This window comes from Mustela nigripes, chromosome 7 (genome assembly GCF_022355385.1).
Source record: "Mustela nigripes isolate SB6536 chromosome 7, MUSNIG.SB6536, whole genome shotgun sequence".
NCBI lineage: Eukaryota > Metazoa > Chordata > Mammalia > Carnivora > Mustelidae > Mustela > Mustela nigripes.
In genome coordinates, this window is record NC_081563.1 from 136825809 (window position 1) to 136846147 (window position 20339).

The 20339-nt window shown below is 52.5% G+C and overlaps 1 protein-coding gene across 5 annotated transcripts in view; it reads left to right on the forward strand.

The window, feature by feature from the left end:
* Nucleotides 1-1907: 1907 nt before the first annotated feature.
* ZNF831 (zinc finger protein 831) overlaps nt 1908-20339 on the forward strand; it is a 107271-nt gene continuing 88839 nt past the window's right edge. For 4 of the 5 annotated variants that reach the window (XR_009405506.1, XR_009405507.1, XR_009405508.1 and 1 more), the window contains exon 1: nt 16467-16852. The gene's annotated coding sequence lies outside the window, so the exon portion shown is untranslated. Of the gene's footprint in view, nt 2040-16466; nt 16853-20339 lie in introns of those variants that run through there. The other variant, XM_059407327.1, reaches the window with a different exon arrangement.

The window sequence follows — 20339 nt, forward strand, 5'->3', positions numbered from 1 at the left end:
CTAAAGGATATGGAAGTCTCCTCACCGAACCTACTGTAATTGCCTTCTGGTTTAGTCAGAACCCCATGTGGTATCTCATTTGAGCCCCATCGAGGGGGCCTGGAGGGTCCACCTGGACTGGGTTCCCAGTTTCCGCTGCCCCGTTGACACCGGGGCTCGATCATTCTCCTTGGGAAACCTCGCCGTGCATCTCTGGATGTTCAGCCCTACCCTGGATGCTACCTACTGGATGCCGAGGGCACTCACCCCTCGTTCTGACAACCCAAAATGTCCCCAGACATTGCCAAATGTACCCCAGTGGTCAAGATCCCCCTTGGTTAAGAACGGTTCTTGGATGAGGAGGCTGGGGCTCCAAGGCCTTGCCCAGATCCCCACAATGGGGGGCCACGGGGCTGGCAGCTCCTGGCACTGATGGGCCCCAGCAGCCCCCCCGTGCAGCGGAGCGCACCATCTTCTCTTCTCCTGTGCCGTCCTCCACGCCCCGGCCTGCCCCACCGGCCATTTCCAACAAGAAAGCCTCTGTCCGGCACCTGTACCTTCTGGAGGCGACGCGTTTCCCGCTCCGTTCTTCCGCCAGCCAAGCATCGTGCAGCCGAGGAGAGCACCGCCCGGCCGCTTTCTGCACGGCACGGGCACGGGCACGGGCAGGGGCAGGGGCAGGGGCAGGGGCAGGGGCAGGGGCAGCGGGCAGGGGGCTCTCAGGCTGCTGCGGGCGGTGCCCCACGGCGCCCCGTGATCTCCCAGGCGGGCGGCCGGGGGCTGTGCCTCTGGGAGGAAGGAGCTAGGAGCGGACCCCTCGGGCTGGGCGCTCGCAGCCCCAGGGAGTCGTCAGCGCCGCTGCGTTTCCCGTCCCGCCGGAACCGCAACCGCGGCCTCAGCCTCACCGCGTGGGGCAGCCGTGGGAGTGCCCGCGGAGGATCCTGGGAGGAAGTGAGCGGGCGCGAGGGCACGTGCGTGCGCGGCGTGCGCGGCGTGCGCAGCCTGCGTGCGCCTGCGTGGTGGGAGCCACGGCGGCGCTGGTCAGGCCCTCGGCGATCTGTGGGCTGAGGTCTCGCACGCCGTGGAAACGCCGGGTTAAACGAGAGAAACGCAGGACTTCTCAGAGCCTTGCCTGGCTGATGCGCCGTGTGACTCTCTGAGAGCGATGCCGGATACAGCGGTTACCAAAGTCACTTGACCAGGGCAGCCGCTGTGTGTTCGCGGGCTCCGTCGCGCCGCGCGTTCTCGGGACCTTCCGCGAGGAGGGGTCACCCAGCTGGCAGCAGCGTCGCCGTCCCCGTCTGCGGCTCTCAGGTGGCTTGGACACTGGCAGGGGCGGGAGGCGGCCGAAGCCCCGCGCCGCCTCGTTTGACGGCTCCGGGGCCGGGGTCCGGGCGAGGCGGTGCGGAAGGGAGACTCTCCCGGGCACCCGGGCGCCCCCGGGGCGGTGGGGTGTCCGTGGTCCGACGCCCCCGCGCACGCCGGCGGCCGCGGGCGCGGGTGGGGTGGCGGCGGGGCCCGGGGCCGGGGGGGGGCGGGGGGCGCAGGGCCGTGCGCCCCCGGGGCGCCCTCCGACCCCCGACCCGTGCGCGCGGCGAGGGCCAGCGCGCAGGCAGGGGGGCGGACGGCAGTTTCCACGGGCGCCGGGTGGTTTGTTTTTTTATCTGTTTGCAAATGTTCAGTGTAATGGTTGGAAACCCAGCCGCGGAGCTGCCGCCGCCCACACGCGGAGCTGCAGTGGCACCGAGCCTCGGCAGGCGAGCCTATCCCCCGCGTCGGCCATTGCACCCGAACCCACGCCAGGGCAGGCTGCACACCTTCCCCGGCGCCCCTCCGCCCCGGCACCCCGGCACCCACCACCCTCCACACACACCATCTTTTTTTTTTTTTTTTTTTTTTTTTTTTTTTTAATTTCCAGCACTCGGTTTTCTCTAGAGAAGCCACAAAGAGAAGCAAGGCAGAGATAGGACGAGCTGGGAGAATGCTCCTGCCTCATCGGAGCCACCGGCTTTCGGGAGAGCGCGGCGGCCCCCACCTGCCTGCGGACTGAGCGCGTGAAGGTGAGAGAGGTCTTTGTGATTTCTTTATGCACCTGGAGGTCTGGGATGCAAGGCCGGATGACGGGACCGTCATCATTGAGCCTTGTCGGTTGCCTCCCGAGTGGTTCTCTCAGGCAAGCGTGATGGATGCTTCCTTCCAAGCACACGTCGTTCTCTCTGACACGAGCCCCCACGCAGGTCCCCGCGAGAGCTTCTGAGCCAGGGGCTTCGGATCCCCCTCCTCCACCTTCCAGCACAGCCTCCCAAGCCCGAGATGTGGAACGAGGTCCGGTCCTGCCTCTGGCTTGACCTGTTGATTTCCACCGGGGGCTGCTGACCCTTCCTCCCTGAAGGGAGCGCCGACCTGTTCTCTTGGGGCTGTATGGAACGGGGCTCCATCCGAGGGGCTTCGGGAAACCTGTTTCCCCGGTGGCCCCGTGCCCAGTCATCAGAAGCAATCAGACCCAGCTGTCCAGCTAATCTGTATGAAATAGGCTTCCTTCCCAGTAGAAATCAACAAAGTTTAAAATAGAAGGGACCGTAATCGGAAACGCAGCTATAGAGTTGTGTGTGTGATGCAACAGGCAGAAACATCCGCATGGAAAATATTAAGTACAAATTACATAGCTCCCAACCATGTGAGCCAGGAAAAGAAATGACTTCCTTGCTTATTAAGCATGTTTGTGGGTCGGAGGGTAGCCAAGTGGGCACATCTCTTCTGGAAGGTTTAAACCTCTCAACAAGAAGGAGAGCCATAAAAGAAGAACAACAAAGATGGAGGGAGAGAAAAGAGGCCATAATCTAACGTACATGCAGAAGAGAAACAGATACAGAAACCTCCGAATTCTGTGCAGTCAGGGGATGAATCAGTTGGAATAGGTCTATTTTTAGTTTCCAAGATCTGCTGTTACATTCTGCCTGGCATTAATTAGTGTCACAGGCATGTTTCATCCACTGGTTTGGAAGGGCCTTCGCATGTCATTCAAACTGGGAGGGGCTGGCCCTCGTGTAGGGGTGCTCTGCGGTCCTACAAGTCTGTCCCTGACACACACGTGTCCAAGATGTTCTGCTCTCTGACCTTGCCCTCTCTGGGTGTATCCGTTAATCTCCTGGCTCCAGCCCTTGGATAGCTGGCCACTGGCCAAGGGAGAATTGTGATTGCTATGCTTTGTTTTTCAAAAAGGAAAGGCTGTACAAGCTGAAATTGGAAAAAAAAAAAGATGTTGGATCATGGCTTGGATAAACAAAAATGGCTTTGGGGGCAACTCTACCACCACGAAGAAGAAGAGTGAGGCCCTCAATCTCCAAACGAGGCTAATTTTGACAAAGTAGATTTCACAACTGAGGAACATATTCCAATGTAATTTAGACAAAGTGTAATATTTTAGCAGGAACTAATTATGGGGCTAGGTTGATCACATGTTGGCTGAAATAGTGTGTGAGGCTAATTACCCTGAGAAAGCCTGTTCGTGTTTCAGAGCCGAGGATGTAAATCTGAAGAGTGGTTTAAATGTAGGAGTTACCATGAGCATGGCACCTTGCCTTCCGAGGTGGCAACAGGACAGCAGCCAGCTTGAGCACGAGCAAGAAGGAGAAGTGGAAGACAAAGGTAGTCGAGCTGTTGGGACTACTGTTCTATACAGTTGCGACAATTATTAAGTTAGTTAAAAAAGCGTGAATACATTGTGGCCCCTAAAAAGACGTGCCTTTTACTCTCATACGTTATTCACAGTATTATTCTCTTGCTGTCCTAGAGTCCGATTGAGTCACTGCTAATTGTCAGTGCTGTTTCTCAAGAACTATGTATGGTCCTCCTTTAGTTTACAAATCGCTTCTGCTTGGCCCGTCCAAGTCGGGCGCGCGGACAGTCTTCATAGCAGGCTGGGAGAGTTCCCAGGGCCATGGCTGGCCTCTCTGTTGAGTGGAGAACCAGAATGTAGATGAGCACTGGCCAGACTGGTCTTCAGTCCTGAAGAAGCAATGCCACCCCTGAGTTTCTGAACTTCTTGAGAAGAAGGGTCAGAGGGTATGAATAAGCACTAACCTTGGGTCATGCCGTGAGGCCCCACCCATTCCATCCACCCAGACAGCTGATTCAAGGGTCCTGAGCCCACCTGTCTCAGTTATGTGCATCTGCCCTCCTCACTACACCATGCTCTTTGAACACTGCTGACCATGTCTTTCACCTGGGCGCCTCTGGCCTGGCACCTCAGCAGGCACAGTTGGATTATTATGGGCTGGGAACACCTGTGTTCAGCCATGGCAAGAGGTCACAGAAGAGGAGCCAGTGAATGGTCTCTCTATTGGTAATGAGGATCTCTGGCCCATATTCGGCCGGCCACGTCTGTGGCCGCAGATGTAGAACATAAGTGCCTGTCTTAGGCGGTGGCCTTCAGACTTTTGCCCTGAGACCTGACCAGAGGCTGCCGTTAGAAAATCAAATGAAATCTTCCTCTGGTGCCCAAAGCCCAGAGAGTTCTTTGTTTTACTTCATGATTCCTTTATGCACAGGGAGGTCTCATATACACGATCAGATGAAGAGATCTTAATCCTTGTGTCCAGTCTCAGCAGTGATCAGAGTCCCAGGTAGAGAAGGGCCTACTTTTGCCTGGCTCTGTTCCGGGGAGAGGCTTTACCTGCATTTCTTTATTCAGTCCTTGCAGTGGCCCTGTGTCTCTGAGGATGGCCTGCTTTCCATCACTGCTTTAAGAAGGAGGAAGCTGAAAGTTTCAAATTTTATTTTTAGTGTTTTATTTAAAAATATGAAAAATTGTCATGGCACTCTATAGTATTTCCATTGATCTGACTGTAAATTAACACTTTCCTCTAAAAAAAAATATCTCGAAAATTGCCACTCCCGTGTGCGGCACATGCTGATTGTAGTGTCACTAGGTGGTACTTCCGTGGCACTCTGCCCATTCTAAAAGAACAGGAAAAGCTCGAGCTCAGCACGTTAGAGGGTCAGACTGCGACATCCTGAGTACAGGGACCATGTTCTCCATGCACATTTCGTGCTCAGGCCTTCTGCATTTGATGGCAAATCCCGTGAAAGATGGGACTCCCTCAGCACTGTCCCTTCCTGCTAAGGTGAACTCCTGAGTGGAAATTAGGTACTGGATCACCTCTGTGTCTGCAGAGGGTCCTCGTCCACTGGCGTGTGGTGGGGAAGTTGGGCAAAGGGCTAGGGGAAGGAGACTTTTATCCCATGGGGGGCAGGTTCTCTCAAGGGAGCTCCCAGAGTAAGAGCCTCCCCCCCAAGCAGCCCCTGCCCACAGGCCCTCCCTCTTCCTCTGCGACCTGCCATGGGCCTCACATCCTGAGAGGAGCCCTAGAAACGGGCCCTGTTGATGCAAACACATGTACCCTTCACCACAGGAAATGTGGCCTCACGTTCACAGTGATAACCACCGGGCTCCTCACAGAGACCAAAGAGGAACAGATTGTAGATTTTTAACTAGATTAGGAAATACATGTCCCTCCCCTCTCTTTTCCCACCTCCCGTCAGCAGTTCTCAGTTCACCTCCCATGTAACCTCTGTTCTCCCTGCCTTCGGGAGCTGGACATTTAGGAAACAAAGTCCATGTTCTCTGGGTGTAGGTAAATGCAGTGAGTGGACAGATAATTAGTAACCTCGAGTCCCAGGTAGGGTTGTCAGATAAAATACAGGACCCCCAGTTAAAATGAAAATTCCAGGGGCCCCTGGGTTGCTCAGTGGATTAAGCCTCTGCCTTCGGCTCAGGTCATGATCCCAGGGTCCTGGGATCGAGCCCCTCATCGGGCTTTCTGCTTCGCAAAGAGCCTGCTTCCCACCACCCCCTGCCTGCCTCTCTGTCTACTTGTCATCTCTGTCTGTCAAATAAATCAAAAATCTTAAAGAAAATTCCAGGTGTGCAACAGATGCGTTTTTGGTATGTGTCCCAAATGTTACACAGGCCATGCTTATGCTAACATTTTGTTGAGATTTAACTAGGTGTTCTGCATTTTTACGTATTTGCTGCAACTGGTAGCCACAGCACAGGGAATCCACCATTTGAGGCTCAGAAAACATCTTGGCAGAGTGTTGGACCATCTACTCCACCCAGACTTGCTTTCTGGTTCCAAGAGCAGGAAAGTGGCCAGCTACAGGCACACGCCGACACTTCCTGTGCAGGAAGGCCTTCTCGGGTCGGCCCGGTGGAGGTGTAGGCTGTTATTTGTTGTTCAGGGGAGAAACTGAGGCCCGGGGTGGCTTGCCCAGTGCTCAGAGTCAGCTCTTGGCCCGTCTCACTGCATAGTACTTTCTGGCAGTGGGTGGTAAGCAGCACGAGTGCTGAGAAAAACCAGGCTTTGGAGGAGCGGTAATAACAGGTTAGCTTGGAAGTGCTCTGTGCAGAGATGGGAAGGCTGTGTCAGTGCATGCAAATTATATGCAAATACACCTTGCCCCCTCACAGGCTCACCTATCTGATGGGACCCCCGTAAGCACAGCTCCTGCCAGCCTGGCTTTCCGGTAGGGCAGGTGTACCTGGCTGAGCCCTGTTGGACCCCTGGCGAGGTCCACGTTCCCAGGGTGCACGTGGGCTGGGACAGGAGGTGTGTGTGTGTGCGCGTGAGCAAGTGCATACACACGTGCTCTCTCGGCGTGGCTCAGGATGCGAGGGGGCTGGCGTGGAGGTGGACGTGTGAGGCTGGAGGAGCATGTTGACGTGTGTGTGACTTGCCACCTCGAGCTGTGCACACCTGGCAGGCCGCATGGCTCCTGTCTCCTGACATGACCTCCCGAGACAGGAGAAAGCCCCTTTCCCTGGGCACCCCCCTGCTGAGGTGGCCGGCCCCAGAGATGACTGATGAGAAGGGTCCCGACGGTGATGCTGCTGTGGACGTTGGCTGAGGCTTGGAGGTCTACCTGTCCTCTGGTGAGCACCTTGTACCTCATTCTCCTGAAGGTGCCTGTGTGGTGATTGTCCCTGCCTGACCGACAGGTGGACACACAGAGGCTCTGGAAGGTAAAGTAGCTTGCCCACAGTGGCCGAGACACCCAGCCGAGCTCAGCCCCGGGTGCCACTGGCTCTCAGGCTCTGCTGCCCGGTCGGGTGAACCTCTGCTTGCTGAATACAAGGCAGTCTCTGGACCTGCGTCCTGCGCATGAACTCTCTGACGGGGGAGCACTGTCTTGAAAAACTCTTTATGGAGATCTGCACCGGTAGAACTGAGGTAGTTTGGGATCGGTGCTGGCAGTGTCGGTGTGGTTGGCCTCAGACGTTGGTGCCGTCTGAACACCTCATGCTGGGCAGTGTTCTCCAAGTTGGGCTCTGAGCGCAGGGGTCCTGATGGGGAGTGCATTGCCTCTTGCTGTCTCTTGTGGGCTGAGCGAGGGGAGCTTGGTTTCAGGGCTACACATGGGTGGTACCGGTAGTCTGGGTCTAAAGGGTGTCTTTGCTGATGCCTGGCTGAGTATTTGGTCAAGTTGCCTCACCTGTGTGAGCCTCCTTTTCCTCACCTGTGAAATGGTGTGCATGAGGGCTGCCTACCTCACACCATGGCTTGGAGGCATGGCTGGTCTCTCGCCCAAGAAGTTTCTGCTGTTATGAGTCATTGCTGGGGCCCCCCCAGGTGCCACTGGGGTGCAGTAGTATGGAATGTGTCGCTCTCACCTTTGATGGTCCTAGAACTCAGGAAACCAAGCTAAATTCATTACAGTGTGGGGTGGTAAAGATACCCCCCAGAGTGCCACAGAGTATGGCACCGCTTCCAGCTGTGGACCCTGAGGCCATTGTCGGGGAGGCAGCATTTGGATCTACGTTGATGAGCAGTAAGTTGTGGGAGCGCCAGGCTGAGGGAGGTGTGTGAGCAGGAGTGCGGGGTGGGGGCTGGTCTGAGCTGTCCAGTTTGAGTGGATGATTTGTCCGTTGACTCACTTGTGCAGGGCAACAGCCTTGCAACTGGTGACAAAGCAGAAGGGTCCCGGCCTGTGGGGTTTGTGTCATTTAGCATGTGATGTTTTGCTATAACTGTGCTGAACGCGGTGTTCTGGCTTGGTTAGGGAGCGGGCATCCCAGCAGCCCCTGCCCCCCACCCCCACCCCAAGGAGCCGGGAACTGGCTGAGAGCTGAAGGGTTAGCAGGGGCAGTGACATGGGCTGGACTGTGAGGGGCTGCGTGGCCAGCAGGGCTGGGATGCAGAGGTCAGATGAGAGGCTCGGGGAGGAGCTAGGGAGGTGGTGGAGGCCGGTGCCTGTGGATCATGAAGGCAGAGCCGATCGCTGAAGTTTCGAGAACAGTGGGCACTAAGGGCTTGTCACCAGTGTGAGGTGGTGGATGTAACTGTGTTTGGGAACCATCCCTCTGGCTGTGGCTTGTCGGGGTGTGGATCTGTCAGAAGCCAGGGTGAAGGTAGGGAATGGCTTTCACCGACTGAAGCCAGTCTGACCCAAATCCTGCTTGGCCACCATTGTCATCCCCAACCTGCTGAGCGGCTCACAGCTTGCCCCGGGAGCAGCGTGTCATGCAGACCCTGTTCCTGAGTCCCCCCTCCCCTGGCCTCCCCACCACCTTCCTGGGGAGAACACGTGTGTTGGCTGCTAGCCCACACACTCTCAGTTCTTCCCCTTGGAGCCAAATTCTGTGCAGTCGGATCCAAGGAGAACAGGAAGGAGCCCACAAGATATCAAGCATGCTCCAGACCCGCTGCCGACTCTGGAGGAGGTCAGGGCGGATTTCTGTGTGGCGCTCCTCGCCGGGCCGGGCACGTCTGCAAGGGCTGGACTTCCCAGGGAGCAGAAGGCTTGGCAGGAGGAGCGGATTGCTCCACTGAGAGAGGCCCCCAAGGTGAAGAGCTTAATTGTGCTGGATGCGACCCAGACAGCTTGGGTCTCCCAAGGGCCAAGACCTGATCGGGAGACTGGACGGACATGTTTGGTGGTCCCAAGGGCCCACCAGCATGCCCCGTGAAGGGCAAGTCAGAGGTGGGGTGTCCCTGCAGAGGGATGGGGACTCTGTGGGAAGATGCCTGGGCCAGCGCAGCCTCAGAGAGGGATGTCCTGCCCTGCTGCTTCGTGCTGCAGCGAGCTCCTTTGAAAAAGCCACGGGCCGCACCGGGTCTCCCCTCACAGCTGGGGGGGTCTTGCTCAACAGTTGCTTACCAAACACCTACTTGGGGGCTAGGCTGACAGAGTTAAACTCTTGTCCCTGTTGTCGAGGAATGCGTCATCTCATGAGAGAGAGTGATGTGTAAACTGATCATGATAGCACGCCATGCTGAGTGTGCAAGGAAGGACGTGCCCGCTGCCATGGGACCCTGGAGGGGTGGGGGTCCCCGCAGCCTGAGCCAGTTGGGTCACGTCTCATAGAGGAAGGAACATTTGAATAGCCTGGACCCATTCTTCCCACTCAGGGATAGGGAAACAGGTGTCCAGCGTGGAGACTTCTTTAAAGATGCACACACGCATAGTCACACCTCTTGCTTGATCCCACAGGATGCACGGCTGATGCCTTTAGAGTGGACACTTGTGTGGTCTCTTGTCAGAGCAATTCCATGAGCATCAGGTCCGGGGCAGAAAACAGTAAATGATTGGATAGTGCATGCTTCTTTGTTTGGATTTTTTCAGCCCCGGGAGGTCGAACCATGACCCACAGCAGCACTTGTAAAATGTCTTCTTTCTTTTCCCATTTACTTTCTCTCATGTGGAGTCTATGGAAAATTCCTACCTTTGTTCTGACCCTGCTGTTTCTGTCAGTTGCTCTCTCAAGCTCCACACCTTGTCTGATGCTTCTTAAGAGTACAGTTTCTCCTGTGGCCTAAAAAGCTCTGCATCGTCAGTCGTCTGCCCGCCCTGTCGCCTGACTCCCAGTGCTCTCCTCTTTGCTGTTGCCCTGCATGCCCTTAGCTTTCTGCTGGTCTTAACCTGCTAAGGGGGTGCTTGCCCCGGGGCCTCCCTCTGTCTGGAACCCAGTGCCCTCATGTTTCCTCATGGCTGAATCCTCCTTCTGTTTCGGGCCCCTTCCCAGGCGTGTTCCTCCTTCCCTTTCCCTCACTCCTTGTCAAACCACTCCTCGTCAAAGTTTTCTGCTGTCATCACACTCATTTCTGTCTGAGCTTACTCCGCTCATTGATGTGTTTTCGTAGTTATGATGATGTCTCTCACTAGAATGACAGCCTCGTGAGGGCAAGGACTTTGTCTGTCTTATTCTTCCTGATGCTTTGACCTAGAGTTTGGAACCTGGTTGGTACTCAAGCAGCATTTGGTGAATGTGTACCTATTGAATGCAAGTTCCCAGACATCTGGGAGGGGTAATGTCTTCTTTTTTCATTGCTTTTTCCGGGGTTAGTGTCTGCCTATTTGGACATTGTCCTTAATTTCTTTCAATTATCTTGATTATGTATCACATGAAAGAGTAAAGAGTTGTTTAGTGAAGACAGAATCCTCTCAAGCCAGTGGGAAGTGAAGGGACAGCCTGGACCAAGCAGGTTAGGAAAACAGGCATACCTGGACGTGTGTCTGCAGCCACATGTATGTGCGGGTAACATGATGACAAAAAATAGTGGCAGCCGTCGTTTGGTGTTGCGGGGAATGGCGTGGGCTCTGGTGAGAGGTGGGTTCTGGTCCCCCTTCTGTGATCTTTACAATGCGGAGGTGGCTGATTGGTTTTAGCTCAAGTACAGAATCTCACTGGGGATGTTTCCTAGAGGTCCAGATAAAGAGGCTTCCGATGCCTAGCTCTGTGGGGAAGAGTGCTGTGACCAAGTAGCCGTGGGTGCCAGGAGGGGCGGGGACATGTGTACCTGCACTTGACATTGCTGGGTTACATGGTCCTTGGAGCAGCTTTCTCTCTAAATTCCAGGCAGTGCTCATCCACTGGGAATGCTAAGAGATGTGTTGGGGACCCTGAGTGAAGGGGCAAAGTCTCCCACATCAGGAGACTTCATCTGCGGAGGCTGATCTTGAGAGATGTGCTGAGAAAGCTCTCCTGGGGGTAGGGAGTGATGGGCAGTCTGAGGAAGGTATGGATGAGCTGTGTGTTTTCCCTGCTGCTCAGCCAAAGCCCCTGAAATTCCCAGCACCTAAGTGCAACTCCTGCTGGGGCTGGAGGTCTCTGTGCTGCTGGAAGCATGCTTTTGAGGTCACGCCAGCTCTTTCCTCTGGTTGTGGATGGGACTCTGGATTTTGGCTTTGGAGGGAAATTGGGTGGCTTACAACTCGAGCCTTACTTCCTTCCAAAAATGCTTCGGGGGAACTTACAGTAAGAACACACCCAGAGGCTAGGACAGTGGGAAATAAAGCCAGAACATGAGATCAGAGGCCCCCAAAAGGAAGAGAAGACCGAATCTCCAGGAAGGTCCAGGGTCTCTCAGGCCAGGCCTTGGATTCGAGGAATAATCATCATTTGGTTTCATAAGGACAAAAGGATTCTTGGCTTGGAAAGGCAGCTGGCAGAGGCTAATATACAAATCTGTGTTTTAATCTGTTTATTGAAATGTTTAAACATATTGTTTTTGTGAATACATGCAAAAGACACTGATTGACCAGTCTCCCAAGTGGTGGGGTGTGGTGGGGTCTTAACCCTGCCATTTTGTTCCCCATCTGGACCTTTAAAAAAAGTAAAAATAAAAAATAAAGTCCTTACATAAGGAACTTTTTGAAGTGTTGGGGGGTAGAGAAACCAGTTTTTCTTGTTACAGCTGATATGTAAGGGTTTTCTTTCTGCTCTAAAAAATTAATCTACAAAAACAGTGGGTGACGCCAGCAAGATCACTTCAGGTGCTGGAAATGATTTCATTTATACACTCTGTGATTAAAAGTCTGATAGCCGAGTGCTCAAGAGCCATATCACATCTTCCTAAACAGGGATACAGCTTGTAGGAACAAACGCCCTGCCTTTCCGTCGCTTTTCGTCTGTCACTCAGGCAGCCAGGGGCGATGGTCTGGGGAAATGAGTGGCAGCTGGCAATTACGGCAGGAGAACATCGGGTGTAATGGGCGCTGTGAGGCTTTGTACCTTTCCCCGCCACCGCAGTCACAGCCGGTGCGAGGCGGGAGTCAGCCTGATGGAGCCCTCTGCATCAGCGTGATGGGAGCTGTTCCGGAACGGGTCAGGGAAGGGAGGCATTTATTCCCAAATAGCCTCCGCTGCATCAGGACAGTTTGGGGGAAGCTGGCATGTGAGTCACAAGGACATCATCTGAGAGATGTTCCGCCTGGTATCTTTCAAAAGACTCTTTTTAAAAAAGCATAATGCTTAGGGAGTTATTTTAATGGACATAACAAAAATAATTTGAGGCCCACGTCCATTAGTATTATTACAGTAATGATACTGTTTGGGACACATTAAGTGGTGGTAAAAGCAAGTCAGTTTGAAGAAATCTGTCGTAACTATAAATAAAGGTGCCACACAGCTTGGTGCTGAGGGACGCTGTGGTCCAGCCCCTTCCCGTCACAACCCCCCTGAAGGGAAGGGCGTTGGTCCACGTCCCCCAGAAAGCCAGTCACAAAGTCCTGGCCAGGGCTGGGATGCGGCCCCCAGCCCAGCGCCCCTTCCACAGTCCCACAGCGCCTCTCTCCTCTGCGGAAGGAAGGAAGGAGGTGGGGGAGAGGGAAACTCTCGGTGGGAATCAAGTTTCCATTTCAATTATTCAGCTGATCCTTGACCCCCATTACCATGGATAATCAAAAACTGGCTGGATGCATCATGTTTTAAATAAAAACATTGTTTAAGTGGCCCCAAGGACGTGCAGACAGATAATTGCATGGGGGCACTCGCGCAATTACCCTTCGGGGGGGGCCCTTTTCTATCTGCACAGAAATGAGAACAGCAGCCGTCAGCACGAGGTCGCACATCTGTGGAGTGCTCCTTTCTGAAGGGCTCGACAGGTACACCTCATTTCCCAGCCCACATGGATTGTGATTACAAACCGCTTCTGACAGTGAGGACAGCGTGTGGAGGATGTGGAGGGGAGCTGAACCCCGAGACTACTGGGCTTGAATGCAAATCCGAGTATGCATGTCCCCAAGGCAACTCGTTGTAGAGCCCAGAGCTGGCTGTCCCACCGCCCCCTACCCCCTGGAGAGGCCAGCCTCTGGTTTCCACGTCAAGCAGGTCCCGCCTGGTTTGTATGTTTTTGTAAGGAAGGCTCTTGGTGCAAGGTCTGGGTTTGTCCCAGGGAGCAAGGGTTTTGATAGGGCTCGTCCTTCAGCAGACGCTGCTTGAGGGCTGCCTCTGCCATGTGGGCTGTGCAGCTGGGCATGTGCAAGGGCCTGGCAGAGAGGAAGTGCTGGCGACACACGGGGCACGCGGCCCAAGAAGGGCAGCATGCGCAGAACAGGAGATGGGCTGTGTGTGTCCATCTTGGGAGAGTCTGCAGAGAAGAAGGGTTGGTATTTGTCTTGCTTGGCTTTGTGTGGCCTCGGTTCTTCATGTACTGGCTTCAGACAAACAAATGCTCATTTATTTGGTCCATACTTTTGGGACTGTGACACGGTGCTAGGTAGGCACTGTTCAGTGTCCATTCAGTGCTTGGCAGAGGGCCAGCGGAGGTGGGGCAGGGAAAGGCAGGTGGCACGTGTTGAGATAGAAGGGCAGCACTGGAGGACCAGTCTGGCAGCTGCTCTTGACTTGACCCAGGCAGCAGTGGGAATGACTTCTTTGTGCCCTGCTTGCCGGTGAGGCTGGGCGAGTCCCCAAGCAGTCTGAGGTGGCGGGGCAGGGGGGGGGAAGGCGACTACAGCCAGTGCCTCTCCCTTCTTCTTTCAGCTGTGGGATGGCACACTCGGGGACTGGGGAAGGTACTGAAACCAAACCCCAGAGGCAGGGGGGCATTCTGCTTCTAGCTGCGGGTTCTCAGTAGGAATGTGTGTGTGTGATTCTTCCTGCCTGGGCTCAATGGGACCCCCGGGGTGTCTGGTGTCTCTCCTGGTTCTGTTGCTGCTGCTGCTGCTTGTTGGCTGCCAAGCTAGCGTTGTCCCAAGAACAGTCCTGGAAGACTGTGGTGTTGCCAGATAAAACTTGCTCCTGGCAAAGGAGTGATCTTTTCTGTTTGTTTCCTTGGGGGTAAAACGCTGGGGAGAGCAAGTTCACCATTCTTTGGAAATTACGTTTCTTTTCTTTTTTTGGTGACTATTGTCAATGCCAAGCTCACCGGCTGTCTACACCCACTCTGGAGAGTTGGGTCATTCTGCTCAAGAACTCGACCCAGGAGTGATTATTGTTACATTGCGGTAGGAATTGCACACAATGAAACCCATCCCCTGAAAGTGTGCAGTTGAGTGGTTTTTAATATATTCACACAGTTGTGCAGTCACCACTATGATCTAGTTCCAGAACATTTTCAGCACCCCCAAATAAACCTTGAACCCATTAGCAGCCCTTCCCCCAACTCTCCCCGCCCATGGCGACCGCAAATCCACTTTCTGCCCTGTGGGGTTGTCTGTTCTGGACACTTACTAGAGATGGAAGGCCACAACATGAGTCCTTGTGTGTCTGACTTCTCTCACTTAGTGTGACGTTTTCAAGGGTTGTCTGTGTGATAGCAGGGGTCAGGACTTCATTTCCTTTCTGTTGCCTAATGATGGTCTGTCCATCGTATGGATGTTTGGATGTTTATCTGTTCATTGTTGACATACTTATTTTCGATCAACTCCAAAAGGTGGTTTTTTTTCCTATTACTGTTTTTAATCAATGTTTTAGCTCTTGTACAGGAAAATTTGTTAATTTATCTTAATGAGGAGTGTAACTTTGGAGAAAAAAGGCAAATCAAAGTCCTTTTAGGACATAGAGACGAATTTGTTCTTGAGGACCTTCTTGGCTAAGCCTAGGGATACATCTGAGTCAGGCCCCTCAGAGAATGGGGGGGCAGTGCCCCAGGGACCCTCACCCCTTTCTGCTTTGGTCCCTCCTTTCCAAAGCACTCAAGCTGCTAGGGCTCTACCTCATGGCTGGCAAGGCCCTTGTCTTCACCATGATGTCTTGTTGACTCGTGCTGGCTTGTGTTTCCAATATCCCCCATGCCCCTGTCGTCCAGTTGCCTGTGGCCCGCTCCCTGTTGGGGCAGTGGAACATGTGAAAGTCTTTGGCCTTCATGAACTTTCCGGCCTTCCCAGCTTGCCTCTTGCTGCCACTCCTTGCCCATCAAACTCCTCCACATGTGGCAGTACCCAGCTCATCTGTCATTTCCTCCAGGAGCTTCCAGGCTCCTGAAACCTTCTTCCTCTGGGCTCTGGCAGAGTTTTGTTTGTATGTCTGTTGTGGCCAGGGTGTTTCTGACAATATTTAACGACAGAAGAGGTACAGGCCCCAATAAACCAGACCAGACTAGTCAGAGCCAGGCAGGTATTTACTCCTGGCTGCTGGGTTCGGGAGATATCGGGGCCCGAGTTGGGGGTTTGGGGGAGGGGAGGGGACACTGAGGTGTGGCTGTACCACACGGGTTCCATCTCGCTCACACGGACTGGTCGAATCAGAGCTGGTTCTGCATCAGTCACTTTCCTGTCTTCAGCTGCGCGCTCCCTGTGGCCTCTGGAGCCAGTGAGGTGCCTGCTTCCTAATGCCAGGAGGCGGGGAGTGGAAGCCACATTGATCTGCACCATTTGGTTCTTCCAAAGCCCAGATCACTCAGCCAGATGAAATCCGCCCCCAAACCCAACCTAGCTGAACACGAGTCTTAGATACTTGACCAGCTGGGCATGACTGATGGCAAAGTGGGGCGAGGAAGCTTCAGTCTCCCAGTGAGAATTGCTGCATTCAGAGCAACGGGACGCCAGCCTACAGGAGGGCACATGCCCCAGTGCACCTGTCCAGAGCACATCTGGCCAGCCTGGTCCCTCTCTTGAGTGCACTTCTTTCCAGCAGCGTGCCCATTTTGCTCTCGGCCTCCACCTCTTGGAACAGCTGTGTTTTTCATCCTCTATCGCTGTCATGTTTGCTCCTTTCAAAGTTGTGGGGAGAGAGGAGGACTCAGCATGGGTGCACAGCTTAAGGGATGCCCAAAATGCAGTCACTGGGATCATAGTTCACCGCACTGTGTCACAAGTAAAAATGAACGCAGACAGTTCCAGGTTGAACAAAATATCAAGTTGTAAGTGGAGACAGCACCGCAGAGATCCTTGTGAGGTCTCTCGCCATCGTCACCTGCAGTGGAAATGCTCATTCTCGGCCCTTGGGAAGCTCCAGGTGTGCATGTGGAGGCTGTGCAGTTGCTTTTTCCAACCCCACAGCCAGGAGGAGGACCACACTGGCTCTGCTTCTTACCAACCTGCCCGGAAAAATCTCCCCTGTGATGCATGGGACCACACACCCTCATTTCCAGGGGGCAGCCTCTGTTTATGGGTTGTTAGATCAATAATCACAATTACTAGATATGAGCTGTGGCTTTGTTTTTTTTTTCCCCCATCTGTGTCGGTCTCTTCCTGTTTTCTAAGGGCTGCTACTGTGACATTAAGTAATGTATAGAAAATCAGGTACTTCCTATTTCAGAGCCAGCCCGGGTTTCGTCTCTGGTTGAGTCTCCTCCATGCTGCTCAGAATGGTGCTTTTCTAGTTCAACATGGAGTTGACTCAAAGGCCAAGCAATGGGGAAGCCATCCTCTTTTGTTTTATTTTCTAAGATGCAGGGAACATCTCTCTATGCTTTGAGATTCTGCCTGCGGAGTTGGGATGGTGGAAGATGCCTCAGACACCTTCTCGGGGAGGAGTCGCAGACTCCCTACACAGAGGAGCAGAAGGGCGCATGAGCCCCCTCATCCTGAGGGAGGGGGGCAGCCCACAGGTTTCTTCGGGAACTATGGCTGTCTTCTCAGTTTCTGGCCAGGTCATTTGTATTTGAGTTGGAGCATCATTGACTGAAAATCATCAAGCTTCATAAAGGTATGTAACATGTCCCCTGAGATAAGCATGTAGAAGATGTCAGTTTAAAAAAAAAACAAGCTTTCTTTAAGCCTGTGTTCTTAATGATATATTTATCTTTAAGCATGCAGTTGAAAAGAAATATCGCATAAAACTGGGTCTGACCCAGTTCAGTAATTCTCTTGTGTGCTTAACAGCACTGTTGCTTTTGTCAAAATATTTACTGCACTTCATAATGGCTGTCAGAAACCAGGTCTACAATCCACGTTTGACTAAACATGAAAACAAGCTATAGGAAATCTGTGGCTTTGTAAGCAGTTTTTTCTAGTGATAGACCTAATTAAAATGAAGGTGTGAATTGTTTAGAAATACTAGTTATGTTAGCCTGAGAGTGTGCAAAACTAAATGTACAGTAGATTCTAAAAAGCTATTTGATACAGAGCCTATTTATAGTGCTTCTGCTGATCACCCAAGGGTAGCATTTTTCAATGAGATTTACAAGGGACCATGGACCCTGGTCCACGTATTTACACACATACTTGGCTTCCCAGTGTCCAAAATAGCTGAGAGCTGCAGGGTCTGTCAGATAAGCCATGGAGCCGTGCTCTGAGAGGTAACATGCCTCTCTGTTCCCGTAGCAAATCTTTCTGTGAGAATGAAGCCAGAGATGTTATCTGCCAAAATGCAGCGAGGGACAGGATGCGAGCTAGAAAAATGATAGCGTCGGCTGGCTGGGAAAAGCAGAATCAACGTCAGGGCCAGTTTAAAATAATGTGCCTAATTCTACTGCCCCAGATAAGAGCAGGCATTTTGGACCACAAGGCTAATGTCAGTTCGAGGGAGCGTGGAGGTTCTACAGCCATCTTGGGGACTGTGGGAAGATCCTGAGGACACAAAGGATGAAGACGGGCTTCCTCAGTTGCACTTCAGCTGAGAAATTGAGGGAGGGTTGTGGTCACGGAGGAGGGGGCCCATGTGATCCGGGTCATCCAGAAGAACCTAAATGATCACTGCGGGGTGGCCTGTGGGAAATGAGGCCACGACAAAAGGCAAACGGATACCGGCCAGAGACTTCTTTCCTTGTAGAAATTGTGAACATGTATGCAGAGAACCGAGCTTGCAGAAGGGAGCTGGGGGAGTTCTGTTTGATTAAGAGGGAAGATCCCAACACGTGGGGCACCTGCTCTGCACACACCAATCACATCCACTCTGTTTCCAGTTCTTTGAAAAAGTGGACATGAGCCCCCCTCCTCATATCCGAAGTGCTCGGTGCGGAGCAGTTGGGTGGCTTAGTCAAAGTCACAGAGCTTGTCAGGGGCAGCAGACTCGAAGACAGCGGTTGTCTCTGGAGTCTGGGAATTCCAGCACCCACGCGGCCCTTCAGGGTGTGGTGCTGTGATGGTGGCTGAGTGGCCCTGGGATGACCGCACTGGGGGGGAGTTTCTGCAGGGCTCGATTGGGGCATTGGGAGGTAGCCTTTTTTCTGCTTTGGCTGGCAACCAAGTGAGCGTGGCCTTTGCAGACCTTCATTGCTTTAGCTGTGGTTTCATGATGACCACTCGGTAGTCATAGCCATGGCCGAGCTTTCCTTATATGGTGGTGATGTCCTGTGGGCTTCGAACATAGGAATACATAAGGAAAAGGGGTTGGTACAAAGAAGACCATGTCAAGGAAAATGATGCCCATTGAGGCCGTTTCTCTAAGGGGAGCCTTGTGGAACTCCAGGCTAGGGACATGGTTTTAGTTTAGGGAAACTATGGGCGCTGCATTAAATCCATTGATTCACACACTGGCAGGGTGGTTCCTATTTCAGTTATTTATTTATTTACTGTTTATTATTTTAATAAATCAGCCTTTTGTTTTACGATAATTGTAGATTTGCATGTGGTTGTAAGAAATATTCAGAAAGATCCCTTGTAGCTTTTATCCAGTCCCCCCTCCCCCACCCGTGGTAACGTTTTGCAGATCACAATTAGGATATTGACGTTGGGAAGGTCAAACTGCAGATCATTTCCATCATCAGAAGTGTCCCTCCCTCATGGTCTCGCTCACTTTTCTCCTGCCCTCCTCCTCCTAACTCCTAGTAACCACCAGTGTATCCTCCAGTTCTAGAATTTGTCACTTCAGGAATGTTATATGGGTAGGACCACACAGCGTGTAGTCTTTAGGATTAACTTTCCTTGCGCAGCATAATTCTCTGGAAAGTCATCCCAGTTCTACGTATTAGTAATTTAGCCCTTCTTCCCCCCCCCCCCGAGTTTAGCCCTTCTTATTGCCAATTAGTGTTCTATGATGTGGATGTACCACAGTTGGTTTAAACATTGGTCTGTTGAAGGACATCTGGGCTGATTCTAGGTTTTGGTTCTTAAAAAGCTGCTAAGAACATTTGTGTACAGGCTTTTGTGTGGACGGAACCTATCCTTTCTCTGGGGTAAATGCCCAGAAGTGCAGTCCCTGGATTGAGCGGTAGTTGTATCTTTAATTTTTTTTTTTTTTTTGAAACTGCCCAGTTCTTTTCCAGAATGACTGTACTTTTCCAGACTCACACCACCAATGTGTCTGGTGAATGCACATCCGCCCCTGTGTCTGGTGGTGTCACTGTGCTTTGTTTTTGCCATTCTGATAGGTGTGCAGTGATACCTCACTATGGTTTTAGTTGGCATTTCCCTGATGGCTGACAGTGTTGAGCATCTCAGGAGCCCGTGAGTCTGCAGGACTCTATTCACTGTCTTCTGAATAGGGGCTTTCACACAGCAGTGATTTTTCATCTTTAGCTCAGGTCTGAAAACATTTTTTTTCTTTTTTTTTTTTTTTAGACAGAAAGAACACAAACAGGAGGAGGGACAGAGAGAGAGGAAGAAGCAGACTCCCTGCTCTGCAGGGAGTCTGATGTGGGGTCTGATCCCAGGACTCTGGTATCATGACCCAAACCGAAGGCAGACACTTAACCAACGGAGCCACCCAGGGGCCCCTGAAAACTCTCTCCTGTGCCCTAGAGCCTGAAGATTTTCTCCAGTGTTTTTTCCTAGAGCTTTCTGGTTTTACATTTTATATTCAAGCCCGTTTCACATTTTGAGTTAATTTTTGTCTACAAAAGGGGTGAGGTTGAGGCTGAGTTTATTTTTTGTACCTATACATGTCCGTTGTTGAAAAAGTTACATACTCCCTCCGCTGAATTGCCTTTGAACATTTGTTCACAATCAGTTGGGTATGTTCATATGGGTCTAATTCTGTTTTTTTAAGAAAATTCTGTTCTGTTGATCTGCGTGTCTGTTCCTTTGCGAATACAGCACAGTCTTGGTTCTGTGGCTGTGTAATACATTTTCTTTCTTTTTTTTTTTTTTAAGAAAAATTTTTAAAAGATTTTATTCATTTATCTGAGAGAGAATGAGTGAGAGGGAGCATGAGAGAGAAGAAGGTCAGAGGGAGAAGCCGACTCCCCAAGGAGCTGGGAGCCTGATGCGGGACTTGATCCTGGAAGTCTGGGATCACTACCTAAGCCCAAGGC